The sequence below is a fragment of the Theropithecus gelada genome, chromosome 4 (genome assembly GCF_003255815.1).
Source record: "Theropithecus gelada isolate Dixy chromosome 4, Tgel_1.0, whole genome shotgun sequence".
NCBI classification, from domain to species: Eukaryota; Metazoa; Chordata; class Mammalia; order Primates; family Cercopithecidae; genus Theropithecus; species Theropithecus gelada.
Window position 1 is genome coordinate 79,029,253 of NC_037671.1, and position 13,261 is coordinate 79,042,513.

Genomic DNA, 13,261 nt, shown 5'->3' on the forward strand with positions numbered 1-13,261 from the left:
GTACACCTTGTTACCCACAGACTTCCCTGTAATCCATTCTTGTGTTCCTTTCCCACTTCCCCTAGCAGACAGATGGCAAAGAGAAATTCATTCTAATTTTCTTTTTTCCTCTAGCCCAGACCTTTTAAACTCGGTGCAGATTCTTTCTGGGAACCAAACACATCTGTGATTTGTCCGGATTAAGTAAATAGCTTCAACAATTTCTAATCTGACATAATTTAAAAATAACAATTTTCTTTTAAAAGGATCAGGGCAATGTGCAATTTTTCCCCTTTTACATGACTTTTTGCTTTTAGTTTGCACTAACAATTTCTCAGTTATTGCAACTGAGGTCTCAGGCCTGGTACTTAAGCCTGCCCTAGGCACTGAGCTCAAGGAAAAGCTCTTTTGAGTAATAATGGAGCTCCCACTGCTCCTGCACATGCTCCCTCCTCAGGAAACTCAGAGTGCTCTTTCCTCCTGATTAGGCATGGTGGGTGACCTGATGCTGAGTTTCTGCCCTCTTGAAATTTTACGACCAATGATAGAAAAGATGTGGGTAGAATTCACATCTACTCTAAAATTAGCTCACAGAAATAAGTTGGGGAAAGCTGATGAAGTCTCTAGAAGCATATTCCACCCACTGCAACCTTCTTTCTCTTAGATGGATTCCTACTAATCCCCCTTTTGCACATTTTCTTTAGTCCTTACAATATTAATACCAATGTCAGGTAGGCATCAGTGTCCTCATTTTCTAGGTAAGGAAATGAAAGCTTAAGGATAAATAATTTGCCTTGGAATATTCAGCTTGTAATTCTCAGCTTGTTCTTATCTAGCTTATTTTTGCTTCATTTATTTATCAAAGATTACAGGTAATGTAACAGGAGCACTCTTATGCTTACTGAACAAGGCCTACAAGGAAAGCCTTTCCAATCATCCACTGCTATTTTCAAATTCCCTTTTCCACACAGATCAAAACTCATAACAATACACACACACACACACACACACACACACACACACCCCTCTTATATAATAAATGATGCCAATACCAGCTCCTTCACACCCCAAAGATTTAGGGAAAGTCTAACTTTGAGCCTCAGCAGCCTCTTCTTCCAAATTCACACTTTCTCCCATGACAGTGTCACTCATCTAAGGTTTTCTTTGGAAGAGAAAGCATCCTGCCATGTGGCTAAGGGCAGAGGCTGTGTTTTGGTAGAGAGGAGCAGAGATGACCTTTTATCCCAAGAGTGGGTGCTTTTGTTTGAAGGGAGAGTTGGCTGGCTGACTGCTTCATGTCCCCTTTGACCTGATGATGGAACTTGTAAGCCTTGGAAGCTGTCAAGGAAGCCAAACAGTTGCAACGTCTTTGTTGGGTCAAGGGTATATCCACATTTCACAAGGGAGCACTGTATTGCATTTCAAAATAATTTTCTCAACAAACTTATTTTTTTGCCTATTAATTTTAATTTTTAAAAGTAAATGTAGGGATTGAGAATGTTGTGGTATGATAATGGCAATGTGGTTATTTTAGATAATGTAAGTTTTTAAAGAGATGTATACTGAAATGTGTATGGATGAAATGTTATATAGCTTTAGCATACTCTAGCAACAATAACAACCAAAAAACCAGACAAAGCAAGTAGGAGAAAATCTTGATAATCACTGAATCTGGATGATGGATAAATGGGGGTTAGTTTTACTGTTGGTTCTACTTTTGTCTATATTTTTTGACATTTTTCATAATAATAATTTAAAAGAAAATGTGAAAGTGTGAGCCTGTAAGAGGATGTGTAGAGAAGGCAATAGGGTCATTTCCAAGGCTCTCCAGCTTCTACTTTTATGAGTATGTTTATTTTATTCTTTATAATAGAAATGTGAACTTACTCTCTGAGTCTCTGTTTTATTCATCTGTTTTACAGTCACCTATATTTTTAGAAGGTGGTAAATAGGTCATGAAATCCAACAAACAATGAGAAGGAGTGTAATTTCTAAAAGATTGGAACTCTATTTGGGTCTCTGTCCTGTTGCTTAGAGCAGAAGTTAAAGTATGTTGTTTAAGCATTAAATAAAAAGCAGATTTTTATGTAAAAAAGAACAACTAAAAACAGGTATAAGAAACACTTTGGTGTTTATTATAGGTGATATAATAATAAATAATGACATATGATACATAAGAGTATACAACATTAACAAAAATTATGTTAACAGAATATTATAAATATTGATGATAATGCTGTAGGTTATTATAATTTTCAATATAAAAACATATAATAAATATTGATATCCCACCATCATGTTGATAGCTCTGTGTACAATTAAGGAAGCAGCAATAGGCCTTGTGATCTCCAGCCTTCTTTCAGGTGATGTATTAAGTCAGATTAGGCTGGGTTATGCTGTGGTAACAAATTTCGCTTGCTTACTCAACTCTGTGTCTTTCATGTTACAAGAGCTTGTGAAACAGACACCAAAACAAATATATTTCAGGTTGCCACAGCAGAGGACGAGAGAACTGTAGGGTCATTTGTCCCGAAGTAGGATGTATTCCTTTTACGTATTTGCCCATGGCTATTCAGTGAGCAGTAAATGTCTCTGCCACAGGTGGGTATATGACAAATGTAGCCCCACCTAGATCTGAATCTGCTATCACTTCTGGCTAGGAAGATTCAAAAAGTCTTGGGAGAGAAGTTTTTTTGTTTTGTTTTGTTTTTTTGTTTTGTTTTGTTTTTTCCGAGACGGAGTCTTGATCTGTCACCCAGGCTGGAGCACAGTGGCATGATCTTGGCTCAGTGCAACTTCCATCTCCCGGGTTCAAGTGATTCTCCTATCTCAGCCTTCTGAGTAGCTGAGATTACAGGTGCCCGCCACCATGCCCGGCTAATTTTTGTATTTTTAAGAGAGATGGGGTTTCACCATGTTGGCCAGGCTGGTCTCAAACTCCAACCTCAAGTGATTCGCCCTCCTTGGCCTCCCAAAGTGCTGGGATTACAGGCGTGAGCCACCGCGCCTGGTCTGGGAAAGAAGAATTGTTTTTGTGGGATCTAGATTGGACAGTCTCTAGAGAAGCAGTGCTGGGAGTGGTGAGTTACCCTGCAGACAAAGGAAGAGCACAGAAATAATAAAGGACTAAATGTTTTAGAGATCAGTTTTGCTATAAAGCACAGGCCCTTTAGGAAACTCTGGGAAGAAAGACTGAAAATCTTTGTTTGTCAGTTTGTAGAGAGTCACATATACCATGCTAAGGGTTTTATACTATGGACAAACTTACTGAAAGTGTTTGAAACTTAAATTGATACTACTATGGAATCAGAAGGGATAGTCTAACCGTGCCATGCTATGGATAAGTGTTCCCCCAAACCTAACAAAGTAAAGAGACTTGCCCACAGCCATATAGCTAATTAGTAAAACAACCAAGATTAACGTCCATTTTCTGAATCTAAATTCAGATTTGTGCAGCTACCCCATGATTTGGGAAGATTAATCTGGAAGTGGTACACAGCATGGATACCATGGTGGGGAGGCCAGAAATTGGGGGGGGGGCAATTTAGAGGATATCCTTTTTTCTAAGTGAAGGAGAAAGGACTCCGAATTAGATCAGTTATTAAGAGAAACAGACGGAGAATTATGTGATTGGTGTTAGAGGGTCCTTTCTCATTCCTTCGTAATTCCATATGCAAGGAATTGAGCTAAATTTATACTCCTACCTCTGATGAGGTTGGGAGGAAAAAATGAACATGTGTAGCTTCACATCACATTCTCTCTCCTTATTATCCTCCTCTGTTGTGCAGTGAGGAGGGACTGTGGTCAAACTTAGCTTTGACTGGGTGGATGAGTTTGATTCTGTGTCAGGGAGGAAGTGTTAATTAGCATGCTCATATGGCCATAAAACAAGCCACATTTTTAAACGCACCGTTATCAGTAAGAAAGCTATTACCTAGTTGCCATATGTGTCTTTCATGTGTCTTAATTCTCAATTGGCTCTGAACTCAGGAGAAGAAAGAGTGGTTATTTATTATCCCCTTCAAATAGCAATAAAAGGAATAGAGGCTGTAAAAAGAGAATCATAGAATTTTAAAATGAAAAAAACAAAACAACACCTCAGAAATCATCCAGGTCAACACCTTCTATTTAAACAAAGAGGAACTGAGTTCCAGAAAGTTTGACATACCTGCATTTAAGTGTTGAGTCTACTTCAGAGATCTTTCTCCTACTTGATTGTAGATGAGATGGTAGTGGGAAAAGAACAAACTATAAATAGAAATAAGAAACTAGCAGCATGAGCAGCAGGAAAATGGAAATGTCAGCCCAGAGCTATGAAGTTGTTTAAGATACTTAGTTTTCTTCAGGAAATTTTTCCGTTTTGGTAACCAAATGTCTCACTAATTCATTTATGCTTTCCACCTTTAATGGCATGTATTGAAAGTCCTTCCCCTCCTTCATGTCACGTAAACATGTACTGAGAAAATACAAGTAAATATAGAGAATGCAAGTAAATATATATGGCATGCATAGAAAATATAGATAAATATTTATTGCTTAATTTTTTAATAAAGATTTTAATCTAACTGGAATTTTGGTGTATGGTTTGAATTAGGTGTTTAAATATTCATGTCAAAATATTATTTACTGGAAAACCCATCCTTTTCTCACGATTTAAAATACCAGCTGTATCATATACTACTCGTATATGCCAGGGACTATTTCTGAACTGCCCTTTTTGTCCATCAATTTGTCTGGCTGCACCTTTGCCAACCCCACTGTATTGTAGGCAGTATTGGACTTCACATGAAAATCATCATAGTCAGCATGGGAAAAGGTCAGGCACTGGATTCCAACGTACTTGGAATCACTTAATCACTTATAGAGGTATGTCCATAACTTACAGAGGTATGTCCATAACTAAGTGAATGGACCCTCTTTGAGCCTCAGTTTATTCATCTGAAGAGTAATAAGAATTATTCCTAACTGACAGAATTGCTCTGAAGACCAGAAAAAATATGTACAAAGTGCTTGCTACTCTTTCCTGCACAAAGAGGAGAGCTACCATGATCATTGGCTTCTGAATGATGGGGGAAAGAGATGAGGTTTGTGAGGGACAGAGAGAAGAGGAAGCCCAAGAACAGTGCTTTGAAGGATACTTTATTTAGAAGAGTAGAAGCAGGAAGAGGAATCTGAAAAAAATGATGGAATGTTAGGAGAAAGAGGGGAAAAAGAAGTGGCAGGCTAAAGAAGGGAAAAAAAAAGTTTAGTCAATAGTGTCAAATATCTTGCATCAGTCCAGAGAGATGAGTGGTGAAAAGAGGCTAGTGTTTAGAGTTTCACCTTTTACTTCCTTTAAGATGACATTTTCAGGGTTACACCTGGGCTGAAGCGTCTCATCATGGTTAACTCCATTTGCTTGTTCTTATTGGTCTGTTTATTTTAACTGACCTCATGTCATCTATCTGTTATGACTGTTTGTGAGAAACCAAAGTCAATTCAACATCAGCAATCACCAACTTGAGGGTCTTCAGGACCACTGCTACAGCTCATCCCCCAACCCAATAAAGCAAAGCCTAGGTTTCCTAAGATGACATTTATAACCCTCATGATTTGAGCCTGTCTCAACTTCATTCCCTGTTATTGTTTGTTAGGTATCTTTTGCCCCATTCCAAAGGAACCTGTTCTTACACACTGCTCTGCCTTTGCTCAAGCTACTGTTTACCTATGTGGAATGTTAGCTCCCTATATTCAAGGCCCTGGTCCAATGACACTCTTTTCACATGGCCCTTCTTTTCTTGGCTAAAAGAAATATTCAATGTTTCATTTTCAGTCTTTCGAGACAGCCTGGCCAATGTGGTGAAACCTCATCTCTACTAAAACTACAATTAAAAAAAATACACACACAAAAGATTATCCAGGTATCATGGCGTAGGCCTGTAGTCCCAGCTACTCGGGAGGCTGAGACATGGAACCCAGGAGGTGGAGGTTGCAGTGAGCCGAGATCAGGCTACTGCACTCTAGCCTGGGTGACAGAGCAAGACTCCGTCTCAAAAAAAAAAAAAGAAAAAAAATGTAATGGGAATTCCCAGGCCCTATCCCTCCAGTGGTCTAGAGTCTAGGACTTTGTATTTTGACCTGCATTCTAGCTGATGATGATGCAGTAGTAAGGGACTGCACTGAGAAACATTTTTGTAGTTAATTTTTTTTTTTTTTTTGGAAATGGGTCTCATTCTGTTGCCCAGGCTGGCTGGAGTGCACTGGCGTGATCATAGTTCACTGCAGCCTTGAACTCCTGGGCTCAAGATATTCTCCCACTGCAGCCTTCTGAGTAGTTAAGACTAGACGGACGTGCCACCACACCCATCTAAGTTAATTTATTTTTATTTTGTAGAGATGGAGTTTGCTATATTGCACAGACTGGTCTTGAACTCCTGTCTTCAAGTGATCTTCTTGCCTCAGGCTCCCAAAGGGCTGGGATTACAAACCTGAGTAACCAGGCCCGACCCATTTTTGTATTCTTTGAGGGAGTTATTTCTTTCTACTTTGTATTACACACTACATGTTTTGCAGAATGGTCTCTGGAACAACTTGTCTGTATCTGTCCTAGCTTACACATGTTTCTGATGAATTGACATTTCTGTGCACCAAGGGTTTTAAAGTTGGAAAGGGGATCTATGTTGGTTGGTGAACCACACCCAAAGAGGGAAGCAGCATTAATTATCCATCTTCTTCTCCTCCAGCTATGGCTCCAGGGCAGGACCTTAACTTGTGCAAGAATGCTTCTTGCTCAGCATGACAGATATTGGTGACCACTTGAGCCACACAAATGGTCATGTAATCATCTGAACAGGAAGGAAAATCCTGCTGTAGTGTCAGTGGAATTGTGTAAGTGTAATTGTGTCAGTGGAATTGAGTTTGGGTGAGCCAGTCCAGAAACTGTTCTACCTAACTTTTTTACTTTGGAGATAAAGACTTTTGAGGGCAGGATTTGTGTCTAGTTTGTATTAGTCTTCACATGGTATTCAACACATTTTTGTTGAATGAAGAAGAAAGTAAATATACACTACTTTGATCTGGGAAAACAAGCACATGAATACTCTGAAGCCAATTCCAAGATGGGTTTGGAGGGAGTGACTTTGATTAAATGACTTATCCCCACATGTGCTCTGTTCTTTCTTTGTAAATGGAAACTTATGATGCCTGTCTACTACATATTTTACTTTTTAAAGAAACCATAAGGTATTTTAAACCTCTTGGCTATGTGAGTATTTCATAAACATTTTGCATTATTAATAAGCTTTTACTTACAATTCACAGTTATGTCTGCTAAATTCAACACTGTAAATCCACATCCAAGTTTATAAAGCATAATAAATTTGATGATTGCTTCTTGCATTTTGCTTGAAAAGGGTTACTCTAGCTATTTCCTTAATCATACTTCTTTAGAGGAATTAAGGACCATGGGAGACCAGGTAACAGAATTTTAAAAGAAATTTCTGTCAAATCTTGGTTCGAACCCCATTTTCTGCCCTAAGCTTCAGCTTTCTTATCTATAAACTGGAGTTAATACCTGCTTCTTAGGAGAGTGAAGATAAAATAAAATAATGCATGCAATGTATGAGGCTTAGCCTGTTATTATTTGGCAGATGCAAAGGCAGATACACTGAAAGGCTGAAATGGAATTGCTATTGGAAGGTGAACTAATCAAAAGGCACCTTCAAATCTGTACATTGATTTAGAAAATTTAAATCGCAACCTTTCTTAAATACGTAGTATGCGAATCATTGTACAATTGTATTCTGAAGAATAGTATCGAGTGGTAATAATTTTTATTATCTCATGCCACCTGGTGTCTTGACCAAGCTACTACAATCCGTAACTGTGAGTTTTTTGGGCTGGTGAGGGGGGTTTGTTTTATTTTGTTTTCTGAGAGATAAGGCATCTTCCATAATTATGAATTTTTAATAAAAACAATCCTAGTTAATATTACTAGACTTTTTTTTCTGGAACAGGCACATATACATCTTTTACATGTGTTTACAAGTGTAGATTAATTCAACACTTATTGAGCGATTGGTATGTACAAGTAAATTGTATGTATCATGTGATCTTGTCATCATGACATCCTTCTAGGTAGTTTTAATATTCTCTCCATGAGACTTGAAGGGTTAAATGATGCACTCAAGGTCATTCAGCTAGAAACAGAACTGGTATCTAAACCAATTACTTATCTCACTGTGTCTATTACAGCACATAACAGGTAATTTACTCTAACTTATTTGTACAGCCAGTTTTCTTTTACAAGATGATCCTTTGAATATAGCAACCCTACCAAGAATCTTTAATAGAGTTGCTTTCTTTGGGGCTGAATGTTTATTCCATTTTAATTTCTCAATTCAACTTTTAGTTATATCTCTTTGAAAGACTTTTTTGTGGTTGCTCTAGGAATTGTAAGGAATTATTGCTCTAGGGATTCATTCTTAACATATCACTTCTACTTAGATTCAATATCACATTACTTCACGCAAACTATAAGAATCTTGACAGTATACTTCCATTTATACTCCATCCTTTATCCTATTATTGTCTTATATTTTACATCTAAATACATTACAAACCCCACAACACAGTGTTATAATTTTCACTTTATTTATTTAATTTTTTATTATTTTTTAAAGATGGGGTATTGCTATGTTGCCCAGGCTGGTCTCGGACTCCTGGGCTTAAGCAATCCTTTAACCTCAGTCTCCCAAAGCCCTAGGATTACAGGAGTGAACCACCACACCCACCCACAGTTTTTACTTTAAATAGTCATCTGTCTTTTAATGGAATTAAGATGTGAAAAAAGATGATACCTTTTAAATGTCCCCACCTACTTAAGGCTTTTGATTCTTTTCACTCCTTTCATCTAAAAATCATTTCCTTTCTTTCATTTCTGATCTGGTAATTTGATTCTTCTCTTTTTTCTTGGTCAATCTAACTTAAAGTTTGTTAATTTTTTTTTTTTTGATGTTTTCAAAAAACCTAGCTTTTGGTTTCATAATTTACTCTTTTTTTCTATTCTTTATTTCATTAATATCTACTCTAATCTCTATTATTTCCTTCCTTCTGATTGCTTTAGACTTAGTTGATTCTTTTCCCCCGCCCCTAGTGTCTTAGGCCAGGAATTTGGGTTATTGATTTGAGATCTTACTTCTTTTTTAACTAGGCATTTACAGCTGTAAATTTTCCTCTAAGCACTACTTTAGTTACATATGTTTTAATATGTTGTATCTTTGGTTTCATCCATCTGTAAGTATTTTCTAATTTCTTGTATCAGTCTGTTGTCACAGTCTTATAAAGAAATACCTGAGACTGGGTAATTCATAAAGAAAAGAAGTTTAATTGGCTCACAGTTCTGCCTGCTGTACAGGAAGCATGGTTGGGGAGGCCTCAGGAAACTTGCAATCATGGCAGAAGGTGAAGGGAAGCCAGCATATCTTACATGGCTAGAGCAGGAGGAAGAGAGATGGGGGGAGGTGCTACACACTTTTTAAACAACCAGATCTTGTGATAACTCACTTTCATGAAAGAACAGCACCAAAGAGGAAATCTGCCCCCATGATCCAATCACCTCCCGCCAGGCCCCACCTCCAATATTTGGGATTACAACTTGACAAGAGATTTGGCCTGGGACACAGACCCAAACCATATCATTTCCCTTGGATTTATTTTTTGACCCATTTGATTTTTAATTTCATTCTTTATTCCATTGTGGTCAGAGGAAATAATACTTTGCATTATTTCTATTCTCTTTTTCCTTTTTGTTTTAGAGATGGGGTCTCACTATATTGCACAGGCTGGAGTGCAATGGCTATCTACAGGTGTAATCATAGTGTACTACAGCCTGAAATCCTGGGCTCAAGTGATTCTCCTGTCTCAGCCTCTTGAGTAGCTAAGACTTTAGGTGCACACCACCATGCCCAACTCTTTCTATTATTTTAAATGTATTGAGGTTTACTTTATGGCCAAACTGTATCTTGGAGAAGGTTCTATATACACCTGAGAAAAATGTAGTCTGGTGTTTTTAGGTGGAGTGTTCTATAGATATCTGTTAGGTCTAGTTGGTTTACAGTGTGTTTAAGTCTTCCATTTCCTTGCTGATTTTCTGCCTTGCTCTACCCACTATTAAAGTGAGTTATTGAAGTTCCGACCATTGTTATAAAATTATCCATTTCTCCCATCATTTCTGTCAGTTTTTGCTCCATGTATGTTGGTACTCTATTGTTACATACATATATGTTTATAATTGCTTACATTTTCCTGATGGATTGACCCTTTTGTCTTCATAAAAATATACTTCTTTATCTGTAGAAACACTATTTTTGTTTTAAAGTCTATTTTTTTCTAATATTAATATAGCCTCTCTACCTTTCTTATGGCTGGTGCTTGCAAGATATATCTTTCTATTCTTATACGTTTAGGTATTTGAATCTAAAGCGTGTCTTCTGTAGTCAGCATTTATTTGGATCTTGATTTTTCATCCAGTCTAACAATCTCTGCTTTGTATTGTCTATGTTCTTTTTTTTTTTTTTTTTTACCTCTGTTAAAATGATTATTTTTTCCATTTACCTCTGTTAAAATGATTACTTTTTCCTTTTTCAGTATGTTGATATGGTGAATTGCATTCCTTGATTTTCAAATGTTAAATCAATCTTGCATTCCTATGAATTCTTATGCCCATTTGACCTTGTTGTACTGTCATTTTTATATATTGCTTTATTATATTTGCTTTTTTTAAAAAAAGATTTTTGCATCTATCCTCATGAGGAATATTTGTAGTTTTCTTGTAGTGTCTTTATCTGATTTTAATATTAGGTTAATGTTATCATAAAATGAGTTGGGAAATATTACCCTCTCTTCTATATATTGGAAGATTTTTTATTATTTCTTACTTAAATGTTTGGTAGAATTCACCAACGAAGCAATCTGAGCTTGAAGTTTTGTTTGTTGGGATGTTTTAAGGTATAAATTTAGCTTCTTTTGTAGATTTAGAACTATTCAGATGATCTTTCTGCTCTAACTAAAGCTTTTTCTAGACTCCCTCTACCTGTGTGAGCCTAATGTTGTCTGTTTATTTTTCATTTTCCCATACATTTTTAGTTTATAGATGTCTCTGTCCTAACTATGCTGTATATGTAAATTGTGTGTGTTTAATTTGCTCCCCTTTATTCTTTCTTTTTAAAAGAGAGGATGTAAGAATATTCAGATTTACGAAGCCAACATTTTCTACAGAAATTCAGAAGTACATTTAAGTAGTCTTCTAGTGGCAGTTTTCCAGTCTCTGTTCAGAGGAAGTACTTTCATGGTGGAATTTTTTTTTTTTTTTTTTAATGACTAGAGGGACCACATGGGTACTTCCTGGGCAGGAAGTACCTGCCGGGTACTTCCAGTATAGTCGTTAGGTCTTTTTTTGGCTTCCAAGCATCAATTCTCCCTTTGGTTGGTAGCAGCCCCTTGAGTTATGTCTGGGAACTCTTTTTTACTTTGTATATAGTCTTGGTCAATAGGATACCCTACTGTTCCTTAGTCAAGGGATAGCAATGAACTAATCTCATCTAGTCAGATTCTCTCTCCTAGAAACTGAATCTTGAGCAGCATCACATAAAGACGTTGGAGCCAATTCATCTTATGAGTTTTAATATTCTTACACATCTCTAAATTAACTCCTGTTACCTGAATCTCTGGGGCCATCCTGGTTTCTGTTCTTTCTGAGTCTGTTTGTTTCTTCAATTTTTGTGGGCCATCCTGTATTTTGAAAAGTAATCATAATTCTGGGTAAGTTAGCAAGAATTGATTTCAGTAGTTGTAACCTAATGACCCTACTTGATAAAAGAGTGAGTGGGGAAAGGTGGTAACTATTCTTTTCTGGACAGAGAACACAGTATATATAAAGGCTGTTTGTTTTTTATAGGGTTTGTTTGTATCATAGGTGGACTATTTATATCAAAGACACTGGATGGGGGAAAGCTTATTAGAAATGCAGATAGTCTACCCTAGGCCTACTGAATAAGAATTTCTCAGCATGGGGCCTAGAAAATCTAAAATTTGAACAAGTTCCTCAGGGATTACTCTGAGAAGTAAATTTGAGAAACACAGCATAAGGCCACACATTTTGAAATATGAAAAATACAAACTGGAAAACTTTAAACTGCTTAAACTCAACTTAGTCAGTTTAATCTCTTTGATCCTATGTTCTCATCTGTAAAGTGAGTGTAGTAAGACTTTGTCATCAGTTGTTTTAAGAGATTAAAATGTGCATAGAAAAGATTTTGGTGTTTCCTCAGTAGAGGAGAGTTGCATCAATTTTAGGTGTTTAGATTCTAAAACCTAAGTGCATGGTAAAACTTGTGAGTAGGTAAAATTACAGTTGAAAATAGTTTAAATCCACAATAATAACGTGTAGCTACATTTATGCATCATGTTGTAGAAAATGCACTTTTAGTAAGTATATTACTGAGAATGTTTCCTGAAGAGTTAGGATATGTTAGAATAGCTGAACACCATGTAAAGTAGGTTTGTGATTTGAAGTCATGTTCTATTTTTAAAAGATACAAATATACATTCTTAAATTGTTTCTCAGTCATGCTCCAGGTCAAACAAGTATGGAAGAAGGGCAGGTGATTCTCCACGTAGTGCCATTCCAGTGACAGCTTATGGATGCTCTAGTTTCTGAAATGTTACTACCTGATGAGACAGAGGAAGAGAACTAGAGAAATGGCTACCAAGTATTAAATTCTTCCGCCCAGGAATACCCATCTATACTTGTGGTCAAATTCATTGATTGGCAAAGCAAGACACATTGCTATGCTGGATTTCAGTGGCTAGGGAAGTTCAATCTATCTGAGTTCCTAAAAGCAGAGGGAATAGAAACATTGGTATCAATACTGTTTTCCACATGGGGTCTGGATATTGTATGTTTTGAAAGCTCCCTAGGTGATTCTAATGTGAAGTCAAGGTGGAGCACCACTGGTCCAGGGCTTATACTCTTTGAAAGAAAGGAAAGAATCAATTGCTCTACTTAAAGTATCATGTTAATTTGGGTAGGTTAAATGTGTGCATTGTGTGACATTGGCTGACTTCTATTTTACCTGTGTTTAGGAGTGGCTTTACATGGTGAGGAGATCAAATTGTCAAGGGTCATTGGTGGTGACCACTGCCTGACTGCCCCTGTGCTCTTCTCTCTTTTTCCCCACTGGTCATCACCTGGTGTTCCCAATAAAGTTTGTGATGGAGGTAAGGTAAGATATGGGTCTCAAAT